This window comes from Trachypithecus francoisi, unplaced genomic scaffold (genome assembly GCF_009764315.1).
Source record: "Trachypithecus francoisi isolate TF-2019V2 unplaced genomic scaffold, Tfra_2.0 Lachesis_group0, whole genome shotgun sequence".
Taxonomy (NCBI): domain Eukaryota; kingdom Metazoa; phylum Chordata; class Mammalia; order Primates; family Cercopithecidae; genus Trachypithecus; species Trachypithecus francoisi.
The window spans coordinates 125,774,818-125,787,240 of record NW_022681453.1 but is presented as its reverse complement, the minus strand read 5'-3'; the positions used below and the strand labels follow the sequence as shown (position 1 = coordinate 125,787,240).

The window sequence follows — 12,423 nt, the reverse complement described above, 5'->3', positions numbered from 1 at the left end:
GTAGTATCAGGTGTACTGCCTCCTTTTTCTTCTCTGGTTTTATTTATTTGAGTCTTGTTTCCTTAGTCTGGCTAATGGTTTTTCAACTTTATCTTTTCAAAAAACCAACTTTTTGTTTCATTGATCTTTTGTGTTGTTTTCCTTCATTTCAGTTTCTTTATTTCTGCTCTAATCTTTGTTATGTCTTTTCTTTGACTAAGAATGGATTTGGTTTGCTTCTGCTTTTTTAATTCTTTGAGGTGCATCGTTAGGTTGTTTATTTGAAGTTTTTCTACTTTTTTGATGTAGGTGTCTACTGCTATAAACTTTCCTCTTACTACTGCTTTCACTGTATCCCATAGGTTTGGGTATATTGTATTTCTATTTTTATTTCAATAAAATTTTTAATTTTCTTCTTAATTTATTCATTGACCCTCTAGTCATTCAGGAGCATATTGTTTAATTTCCATACATTTGTATAGTTTCTGAAATTCCTCTTGATATTGATTTCTAGTGTTATTCCATTGTGGTCAGAAAAGATATTTGATATTATTTCATTTTTTTTGAATATTTAAAGACTTATTTGTGGCATAACATATGGTTTATCATTGAGAATGATCTATGTGCCGAGGAGAAAGATATGCATTCTGCAGCCATTGGAAGAAATGTTCTGTAAATATCTATTACGTCAATTTATGCGATAGTGCAGATTAAATCCGATATTTCTTTGCTGATTTCTGTCTGGATGATCTGTCCAATACTGAAAGTGGGGTGTTGAAGCTATTATTGTCTTGGGATTTATCTCTTGCTTTAGCTCTAATAATATTTGCTTTTTATATCTAGAGGCTCCAGTGTTGGGTGCATATATGTTTATAATTATTATATCCTCTTGCTGAATTAACCCCTTTATCATTACATAATGACCTTCTTTGTCTCTTTTTATACATTTTCTTCTTTTTCCAAGTTTTGTAAGCTGGTTTATTTTTCATTTTCATTTACATTGTAATGTAAGATAGTATCTTCCTTGCTTGGCTTTACAAGCATAAGAGTGGTAATATTAGTGGCAGGAACACCCATGATGACATTTCCAGAGCTGTGTCCAGCTGTTTATCATCAGCAAACTATGTTTCATACACCCAGGACAGCGACACACATAACTCAAGTACAAATATTAAATTTCATCTCAACTTTATTTCAGTCTGAGATTAGTGCACTAAAAGAATCTGTAATGAGGTTTAATATAGAGTCTTGTCATACACATAATCTATTTTTATTTAGTATATTATATTTTATGTTGTTTAATCAGCACATAGTTTTTATGTGTATGAGTTTTCTATTGCAACTTACAACAAATCACTGCACTCTTAGGCTACAATTCTGGAAGTCAGAGGTCCAAAATCTGCCTCCCTAACTGGGCTAATGTCAAGGTGCTGGCAGGAGCGGGACTGAGGTTCCTGTTCCCAGCCCCTAGAGGTCACCACATTCCTCGGCCTCCTACTCCAAGGCCAGCAAGGCCAGATACCAGAAGAAGCCTGAGGAGGGACCTCAGGCTCTAATGTCTTCAGCTTCTTCTGGTATTGCTGTGGCTCAGCCAGGAAAAGCTGTTAAACTTCAAGGACCCATGTGATTACCCTAGGCCAGCCCAAATAATCCTGGATAATCTCCCATGTGAGGTCACATACCCATAGCTTCCAGGGTCGTGACATAGGCACTTGGGGACCATTATCTTGTTTACCTCACCATGTTTACAGAGTCTTTGACAGAGTCTTTTAAAAAAAGTTTAAAAGTGATAGTTACAAAAATATAAAAACTCAAAGGATGCCCCCGGCCCCAGCTGCATCACCTGTCAGCCCACAGCCAGTGCCATTCCACTCACACCTATCTGCTTTCTGGGTATTGTTTAGCAAATCACATTGCATAGACTTTTTCAGTACATTTCTATGGAAGGGTCCTTATAAAAACAAACAAAACAAACCATAATGCCATTATCTTACCTAAACATTTAATGGGAATTTTTTTTAACATCAAATATGGAATCAGTTCAGATTTCCCTGATTGTCACAGAAATCTCTAATTCAGAGTCCCCTCCATCCCCCACAGAGACTTGTCATTTCGCAAATGCTTTTTACACCCTAGGTGCTGTGGATTCCAGTATCTCCCACAATGGCCAGGCATGACTTGCCATAAAGTATGATGGATGCAAGCAAATGTGGCCCCATTTGTCCCCCTGGCCTTGTCCTTACCACACTCCAACTATACTGTCTATGGCCAGGGGGCTCTTCACAGAGCTCTGGTGATGACTTAAGACCCTCCCACCTGTGACTACCAGCTCTCCTTTCCAGCAGGACAGAGGGTTTTGAATACATCATGTTATTCCTTGCTTCAGACCTGGAAGCAGTCACTTCCCCATGAAGGCTGAGTCCTCTTAGTGCTCACTGCTCCTCGGCTGGTTATAATGGTCATTTTGTCTAATCTTGATTCTATCATCCTATGCACTGGCTATACCTGTGGAATGGTATTTCCTCATTCCAGACTTGGATGGATCTGCCTTGCAGGTCTAACAGTCCCACAGTAACAAAGAGAGGGACCAGCAGCAACCCCTGCAGCCCTCCTTCCACTTGGTGTAATCCTTCGCCTGATGAAACACAACCAGACCTACATGTCTCATGGATACAAGCCTTTTTTTAGATGGTGCTTGCTGTGAATACTATGAGAGGCTGTTCAGGTGCTGATCCAAGGTGAGAAAGCTGGGGGAAGATAGAGGGGACAGCTGGCCTTTGAGGTCCGGGAGGCAAAAACGTACTTCCTCAGCCCAGCACCATGAAACTTACTTACTAGCCCAGCACCATGAGACTAGTTAGGATAGGGGAACATGAAGCTACAGAATGACCCAGACATCAGGACAGGGCAGACATGTGAAGGGCCAAGGGAAGATGCCAACCTTGTCATGCCTGTTGATGGTGGTGTCCTGCAAAGGCGTATTACCGTCCAGGCCTTTGGTGTTCACCTCTGTACCTGGGGCCAGTGGCTGCTTTGCAACCTTGTAATATCCCTGGTTAAATGTTTCATGCGGCACTGTCCGGCCTGTGAAGTCCTTGGTGTTGATATCCATTCACTCACATACGAGCCCTTTGATATTCTGGATATCCCTTCGGATGGCAGCTCAGTGTAGAAAGGTCTCTCCTTGTTCATTTCTCTTGTTCCCTTTATCTTTGTTTTTTTGAGGCAGAGTTAGCTATTCCCTTCCAACACACTGTAGACTGGGAGGGGTGATTTGGTGTTTTGTCCTCTGGGCTGTTTTCAGACTCCTTGGCTGTCATCTGCATGAGAAGAGCCACCTGCTGGTGTTCAGAGATGAGGTAGCTGGCTTGGATCCCAGATAGCCCCATGCCAAATAGCAGGCTGGACTTCTGGATGACAGGTTCCTTCTTAATCCTCTTCTCAGAACCCTGCTTCTCTTTCTTCTTGGCTATAGGAACCTCCACCTCATGCCATGGTGCTTCAGGGAGTGTATCAGCCTTGCAGTCCCACAACAGAGACTGGGCTGGAGGCATCTGTATCTGAGTCCTTCTACTCTCCATTGGCCCCCATGGTGAAGAGCAGCCTCTGCTTGGTGGCTTGCTCTCTCACTTCCTTCCCTCCAACACTCTAGTCCAGCTTTGAGGTCTTGGTTAGAAAAACTTTATCTTATCATTTTTTTTCCTAGTTTATTTATCTGCCATGTCATCACTGAGAGAAAATTCTTATCATGTTTTAGAACTTTTACCCTTGGGCATCATTCTGCTCCCCTCACTTGACATTCATTTACAATGTCATTCCTTTGTCATCAACTGTCTGCAATTCCACAGCTGAAAGTGTTAGTGAGGAATGTCTATTAAATCCAGTGGAGGTGTGTCCCAGAGTAGGGCCGTATATATTTGATTCCATCGCTGAAAATTAGTATTGATGAAAACTGACTATTAAATCTAATGGTGGTATGTCTGAGAGCAGGACTGTGTACATTTAGGCTCCAAGGGCTGAGTGACTCCATGGTGGCTCAGCAGCAGAACATGGGCACTGTCGATGTAGCTTGTGGCTGTTTACTCGGCTGTGTGGCCTGAGAGAAAGGGCAGCAGTGGCAGTGCAGGCTCCAAGCACCAGCTGAGATGGAAGGGCTGGGTGGGAGCTGAGCCTGCCCATGGGTGTGCCCAGTGCTCAGACAGGTGCTGCGACACCCAATGCAGGCACTACTGAGAGGGCGTCAGGCTGCAGGCTTGGCAGTGGCACTTCCCCAGCTGGAGCTCTTAGTCCATCACTAATTTTGTCTTGAAATCTCTTTCATACCACATAAATATAGCTACTCCTGCTCTTTTTTGGTTTTCATTTGCATGGAATATATTTTTCTGCTTTTTTATTTTTAGCCTATGGGTATACATAGGTGAAGTGTGTTCCTTGTAGGCAACAGACCATTTGGTCTTTTTTTTTTAAACCATTCAGCCACTCTCTGTCTTTTGATTGAAGACTTTAGTTTATTTCCATCCAATGTTATTATTGACAAGTAAAGATGTACTCTTGCGATTTTAGTATGTGCTTTCTGGTTGTTTTGCAGTCGTCTCTTTCTTCCTTCTTTTCTTCCCATCTTCCTTTCTGTGAAGGTAATTTTTTTTCTAATGGTATGTTTTAATTTCTTACTTTTAATTTTTTTGCATATGTGTTGTAGGTTTTTTGATTTGAGGTTACCATGAGGCTTGCAAACAACATCTTATAACCCATTATTTTAAGCTGATGACAGCACCGATTTCAAAAATGAACAAAAACAACAAGCAGACAAATAAGCAAAGAGGAAAACTAATACAAATTTGACATTTTAACTCAATTCATCCCACTTCTAAACTTTTAGTCATTTCTATTTATTCCTTATTATTATTATTATTATTTTTTGAGACGGAGTCTCGCTCTGCAGCCCAGGCTGGAGTGCAGTGGCCGGATCTCAGCTCACTGCAAGCTCCGCCTCCCGGGTTCACGCCATTCTCCTGCCTCAGCCTCCCGAGTAGCTGGGACTACAGGCGCTCGCCACGTCGCCCGGCTAGTTTTTTTTTTTGTATTTTTAGTAGAGACGGGGTTTCACCATGTTAGCCAGGATGGTCTCGATCTCCTGACCTCGTGATTCGCCCGTCTCGGCCTCCCAAAGTGCTGGGATTACAGGCTTGAGCCACCGCGCCCGGCCCTTATTCCTTATTATACTATGTCTTGAAAAGATGTTGCAATTCTTATTTTTGATAGGTTTATCTTTTAGTCTTTCTACTCAAGATATGAGTACTTTATATACCACAATTACAATGTTATAATATTCTGAGTTTGTCTGTGTACTTGCTGTTTTCAGTGGATTTTGTATCTTCAGATGATTTTTCTTGCTTAACATCTTTTTCTTTCAGGCTGAAGACTGCATTTCTCATAGGACAGGTCTGATATTGATGAAATCCCTCAACTTTTCTTTGTATGGGAAAATATTTCCTCCTTCATGTTTGAAAGATATTTTTGCTGGGTACACTATTTTACAACGAAAGTTTTTTTTTTTTTTTTCTTTTCTTTTAGCCCTTTAAATATGTCATGCCACCTTCTCCTGGCCTGAGAGGTTTCCACTGAGATGTCTGCTGCCAGACATACTGGAACTTGTTTGTATGTTATTTACTTCTTTTCTCTTGCTTCTTTTAATATCCTTTCTTTATTCCTGAACTTTGGGAGTTTGATTGGTAAATGCTTTGAGGTAGTCTTCTTTTGGTTAAATCTGTTTGGTGTTCTATAACTGTCCTGTACTTGAATACTTGATATCTTTCTCTAGGTTTGAGATTTTCTCGTTATTATCCCTTTGAATACCCTTTCTACTCTATCTCTTTCTCTGCCACTTTAAGGCCAGTAACTCTTAGATTTGCCCTTTTGAGGCTATTTTCCAGATCCTGTCAGTGTGCTTCATTGTTTTTTATTCTTTTTTCTTTTGTCTCTTCTGACTGTGTTTTCAAATAGCCTGTTTCCAAGCTCACTAATGATTTCTTCTGCTTCATTAGTTCAACTGTTGGAAGACTGATACATTCTTCAGTATGTCAGTTAAATTTTTCAACTCCAGAATTTCTACTTAATTTTTAAAAATTATTTCAATCTCTTTGTTAAATTTAACTGGTAGGATTTTTAATTCCTTCTCTGTGTTGTCTTGAATTCCACTGAGCTTCCTTAAAATAGCTATGTTGAATTTTCTGTCTGAAAGGTCACATGTGTCTGTCATTCTGGGATTGGCCACTCATGCCTTATTTAGTTCATTTTGTGAGGTCATGTTTTCCCGGATGATCTTGATGCTTGTGGATGTTCAGCAATGTCTGGGCATTGAAGAGTTAGCTATTTATCATAGTCTTTGCAGTCTGGGGTAGTTTGTATCTGTCCTTGGGAAGGCTTTCCAGGTATTCAAGAGGTATGAAGTGTTGTGATCTAAATCTTTGGTCACTGCAGCTGTATCTGCATTATGGGGTACCTCAAGCCCAGTAATACTGTGGCTTTTGCAGACTTGTAGAGCTACTGCCTTGATTGTTTTGGTAAGATGCAGTAGAATTCCCTGGATTACCAGGCAGAGACTCTTCTTCTCTTCCTTTACTTTTCCCTGAACAAATGAAGTTTCTCTCTTTGTGCCAATTTGCCTGGGGGTGTTGGAGGGGTGACATAAGCACCTCTGTGGCCACCACCACTGGGACTGCACTGGGTTGGATCCAAAGTCGGCACAGCACTATTTCTTACCCAAGGTGCACAGTGACCACTGTCTGGCTACTGCTGATATTCATTCAAGGACAAAATCCCTTCAGGCAGCAGATAGTGAACCCAGCTAGGCCTGCATCTCTTTTCAAGGCAGTGATCACCCCTCCAGCCAGGGTGAGTCCAGAAATGCCTTTCAGGAACCAAGATCTGGAACTGGGGACCCCAGAAGCCTGCTTGGTGCCCTACTCTACTGTGGCCAAGTTGGTACCCAAGCTGCAAGACAAAGTGCCCCTTAGTCTTCCCTCTCCTTTCCTCAACAGAAGAAGTCTCTCTCTATGGCCACCACAGCTGAGAATGTACTGGGTCACACTAAAAGCCAGCATGGCCCTGGGTCTCACTTAAGCCCCGTGATAAGTACTGCCTGGCAATCACTGATGTTTATTCAAGGCCCAAGGACTCTTCAGTCAGCAGGTGATAAATCCGACCTGGACTAGGTTCCTCCCTTCAAGGCAGTGGGTTCCCTTCTGACCCACAGTGTATCTAGAAATGTCATCGATAAGCAAGGGCCTGGAATAGAGTCCTTAGGACTTTGCCTGGTGCCATATTCCACTGTGGTTGAGCTGGTATCCAAGTTTCAAGACAAAGTTCCCTTTACTCTCCCCTGGCCTCTCCTCAAGCAGAGGAAAGGAGTCTCTCCTGGAGCTGCAAGCTGCACTGCCCTGGTTTGGGGGAGGGGTGACGCAAGTACTCCCTTAGTTGCCCCGGATGGTGTCTCACTAGGTTGTATGCCCACCAAGGGCACTGGTTATGAGCCCAGCACAGCATCAGGACTTGCCCAGGAATTGCAGTCCTTGTGGCCTAGACTGCCTTTCAAGTTTATTTAGGACCCTAGAGCACTTTTTCCCACAGTGGTGGGGCTAGCTGGAACTCAGGCTCTCACCACTGAGGTAGACAATTCCTCTCTGGCTAGGGCTTGTCTAAATGTTCCGTCTGATGGTGCCAGCTGAGTTCTGCCTCCATGTTTTCCACTGTAACACGGCAGCTGTGAATTTCAATGCAAAGTCCCACAATCGCTATGCTCTCTTCCAGGTACACAGATTCTGTGTCTGTGCTGTGCAGCTTCTGCTGGGGGATGGAGGTGGCAATGTGGGCAATTCAAGACTGTTTTTCCTACCCTTTTCAATGTGTCTTTCCTTCCTATGATGTTAAAACCTGGTACTGTGATTGCTCACCTGATTTTTGCTCCTTATGAAGGCATTTTCTTGTGTGGATAGTCTTTCAATTTGGTGTTCCTATGACTTAGCAGTGGTGGGGATCACTGGAGGGTTCTATTTGGTTGTCTTGCAACCTGCTTTTCAGTAGCTGGGGCAACCATGTATGGACTCCTCTGACTGGTGATGGTGTGGTGGTCACTTGTGACCTCTGTCATGTGTTATGTAAAACAACTGTTGTTCATGTAATCATGACACATTGACATCTGTTTCAAGAGGACAGCAGCTTAAGTTAAATAATGGACCTGTCCTTTAGCCTGCTGTTGACCTGGTTCATTAAACTCAACAATGGGCTTTTATTCAGAGCTTTGGGTTTCTAATCTTCACTCTGTCACCGAGCAATAGTAAACTGCAGACAAAACACCTGCTATTCCTCTAGTATCACCATCTGTGAAAATATGAGTGTGGAGCTAATCTTTATTCTTTTAATCAATTCAGCATTCACTTCTTTATCCAACAAATATTTACTGAACTTGTAGTTAGGTGGCAGGCACCAAGTTGGGTGTTGGGAACATATTGATAAACATATCAGACAATGCCTTTACTCTTATAGAACTTTGGTCTAGAGGAGTAGACAAGCAGGTCAGGCAAGTGTGGATGGGTGTCTTTAATATAAGATTGCTACGCACATTCATAAATAATAAAATAAGTTTTACATTGCATCACTTCTCTGGTCATCACAGCTGTCAGAAATGACCATCTCAGGGTTTAGTTGAAAGAACTTTTAAATTGGATTCAGAGTGCAATCCCAGCTCCATTTTTAGTAATTATATGACAGAAATACATTGTTAAATTCCCTGAGTTTCATTTTCCTCATCAAGAAAATTAGAGTAATAGCAGATGTCATACAGGATTTCTATGTGACAGTTATTTGAGATAATATATATGGTATTCAGTAGGTAGTCAGTAAATGTTAGTTTCCTCCATTTGGGGGAAATAGCAGAATTTTTTTCAAAATTTGGCCATACTGATACATAAAGCCCTTCTGTTTGATTTTTTCCCCAAAGAACCCAAAAGCTCTCTGAAGAAATAGAAAACACATTTTTACATGATCTTAATTCATTCACTATTTGATAATTTACCTTTAAGGCACTGTACAAGTGAATAATCACAACCGACATTCAGTTTGATTCCTTCCATGCTACACATTTAAAACCAGCTTAATTGTTAAACATTCACTCTATTGGGCATCACACGTACCCAACTGGTGTGAGGAAACCTGCTCATGACTCACGTGTTCCTCCTAGATCAGTATAAATCACAGATTTATGTTGAAACCACCCTTTCCTTCATGGTGAAGGTAGTTTAACTCTTGCTTCTATCTGAATTGATAATCAAGGGATTTAAACTATAAGAAGAGCTCTTTATGGAGAGGAATTAGAGATGACAACAATAGACATGAAGATGTGAGGTACTTCTCTAGACCTATGTACATAATGCATTTGTATGCATTATGTCATTTAATTCTGACAGTAACTATTATGAGAACTCTATTTACCCAAAGAGAAAACTGATATTCAGAAAACTAATTTTTTCAGGTCACATAGCTGTTCATTGGTGAAGATAAAATTTCAATCCAAGCCTGTACAACTTCAAAACCAATGTTCCTCAACCAGTGTATTTTTGCTAGGCAAATTAAGTACCAAAACCCCTATCAAAGAAATAATGGTTGTTAAGTGATGATGGCAACATTCAGTTTATTTCTTCCATTAATTCTTCATGACATAAAATTTAGAGAGAGGGAAAATGAGGGATGATAGAAGACTGAGAAAAGGACAAGAGAATAAAATATAATGGTAAGAATATGGACAGATGGACCCAAACCTAGGCTTTGCTCCTTATTATCTGAGTGGTCTTGGACAATTTCTAATACTTTTTTATATTTGTCTTTTCTTCTGTAAAATTAGTATGATAATAACAGTATATACCTCATACAATTCTTGTGAAGATTGAGTTAACATATGTGGTATACTTTGTGATGTTACAATGCAATAATTTTATACCATATATGTGCATATGTAACAGTACCTACTATATGTAACATGAATATATGTGAGTTAATACATATATATGTTAATACCTGAATATATATGATATATATATGTGAGTTAATATGTGAAAAATGTCTGCAAGATGGGAAGCAGTAAGTATATGCTATTACCACTTAAGAATGAGTTACATATATAGTAGATTTGAAAGATAAAATCGGTGTAAAGGTTCACACAGTTGAATGTATTCGGCAGGCATTCATAGATGTGATCTTTAATTTTTTATGGAGAAAGGCATGAAGAAAAGAGTGAACCATGGGAAGAGCACTAGCTCTGCTATTAACTCATCTGTAACTGGGGTCCTTTTGCCTCCTGGTCTCCTATTCCTTATATGTAACATTAAGGAATTGAAGAAGATGAGTCTAAGGTTCCTTTCACCTGAGAAGTTTTCTTATGTTCTAGTTTGGAAAGTTGCAATCAAGGTCTGTTCCTTCAACTTATTTGACTTATAATCTGTCTTTGGTTAAATGTAATTTCTATTTTACATTTTGTTTATTTCTTAAATGAATATTCAGTAATGCTCATGGCAAATCTAGTAAAGCTGAGGGCAGACAGATTAAGCATCAAATGGGAAGGCAAAATGAAAGCCCTCCATTGATCCTTGTTAATGATTTCTATAGGCTGCATTTCTATAGAGTTGGACATCTTGGGCACAAACCTTCTTATGGTGTTAGGATCCAACCACATTTTTGTAACTTGTTTCTTCCTCACCGTATTCCATTTCCCCATGGAGCCCCATCTCTAATACAATGGATAAACTACTACTCATCCCAAGGGGGAGCTAATGATTAATTGTGGAAATTTTAAGTGTTAAGGGAAATTGGTAAGGGAGGTATTTTGTGGCCAAGAAAATATGGTTCACTGGACCTATTCTATCCAACTGTGGTGGTTATTGGGTGAACTATAATTAAATTTGTCCACAGCCACTCTAAACTCATCATATGTGTAAAATTCTATTCCTGAAGGAAACCAGCATACCGAACTCAGTGTTCTCAGCCTGAAACTGAGTCATTCAGCCCTTTCTTTTTGCCAATAAGACAAAACTTCCTTTGATTTATTCATGTCTTTTATTGCTTAGTGCAATTGTGGTAAGAAACTCTGGAGATAGAGATGACTGAGTTTGAATTCCATTTCTGTTCTTTTGCTACCAGTATTACATTGGGCGCAAGCCAACTAACTTTTTTAAGTCTTAATAATCTTGTCTCTAAAATGAGACTGTTAATGCAACCTTTAAAATTTCTTGTGAAGATTAATTAAAATAATAGGCCTGACATTATTAGTAGCTATTTATTTACACATAGCTGTTGATTTATATGTATACAAATGAATATACTTTTTTGTACATCCTAATATCGCTAACATGCCAATGTTTTAACTTTATATGTGCATATACTTTAAAAGAGAAAATTCTATAAATCATAGTGTGCAGTTGAATAAATTTTTACAAACCAAACACACATGTAAAACCAGCATCCAAGTCAAGAAACAGAATTGTAGCAGACTCACAGAACCCCTTTTTATTCATCTTCCATTCTCTACTTACTTTCCAGGGATAACCACTATTCTGCTTTTTAAATATTATATATTCATTTCATAAGTTTTTAAATTTTACAAAATTTGAATCAGTCAATATGTAGTTTTTCTACCTTATAATGTTATTTGTAATTTTATATTTGAAATATTATGTTTGTAGTTTTATATTTTTAATATTCCTCAATGTCATTCTGTACGACAATTACCAATTATTGTTATTACTGTATAATATTTCATCATGTAATATGTGTATTTTAAATTGTATTATTAGAAACTGCCAAAAGTTCTCCTATGTGACTGTCAAATTTATATTATAGCTTATTGAGCACAATAGTTAACAGTTACTCTAAATCTTTCAAAAAATTAGCATTGCCTAAATTTTCATTCTAGTTATTTTAGTGAGTGTGTGATGGTATCTTATTGAACATTTTCATTTCTTTGATTAATAATGATGTTTATTATCTCTTTAGATGTTTATTAGATTTTTTAAAATATTTTTTCATCTTTAATTCTTTTTCATTTAAGACTTTTGGCCATATTTCTGCTTGATTCCTAGCATGCTAAATTAACAGCATTAGCCTGACTGAAGGGATTTGAGACATAATTCAGAGAAATCATTGAATATTAGCATTTGTCAGAGATATTCTGGGCCAGATGCCAACATTAAGAGTGGATACTTTTTGGTTTCTTGGATAGTTTTTTTTTTTCTTGGCTTCAGGTAAAAGTCCACTTAGAAGCAAATGGATCCAATAGTAAAAGCAGACTTTTACAATGCAAAAGACATTAAGCAGATAAAGGAAAATGTATTTTAAATTCTAAATCTTACTCTGACTCATTGAAGGGTTATACTTAAAGATATATTTTTAAAAATC

The 12,423-nt window shown here is 39.1% G+C and overlaps 1 protein-coding gene and 1 pseudogene across 3 annotated transcripts in view; both read right to left on the bottom strand.

Moving 5' to 3' along the window:
• Positions 1-12,423, bottom strand: part of KCNMB2 (potassium calcium-activated channel subfamily M regulatory beta subunit 2) — a 321,134-nt gene that overhangs the window by 54,009 nt on the left and 254,702 nt on the right. The gene's annotated exons all lie outside the window — the stretch shown is intronic.
• Positions 2,858-3,755, bottom strand: LOC117078488 (annotated as a pseudogene).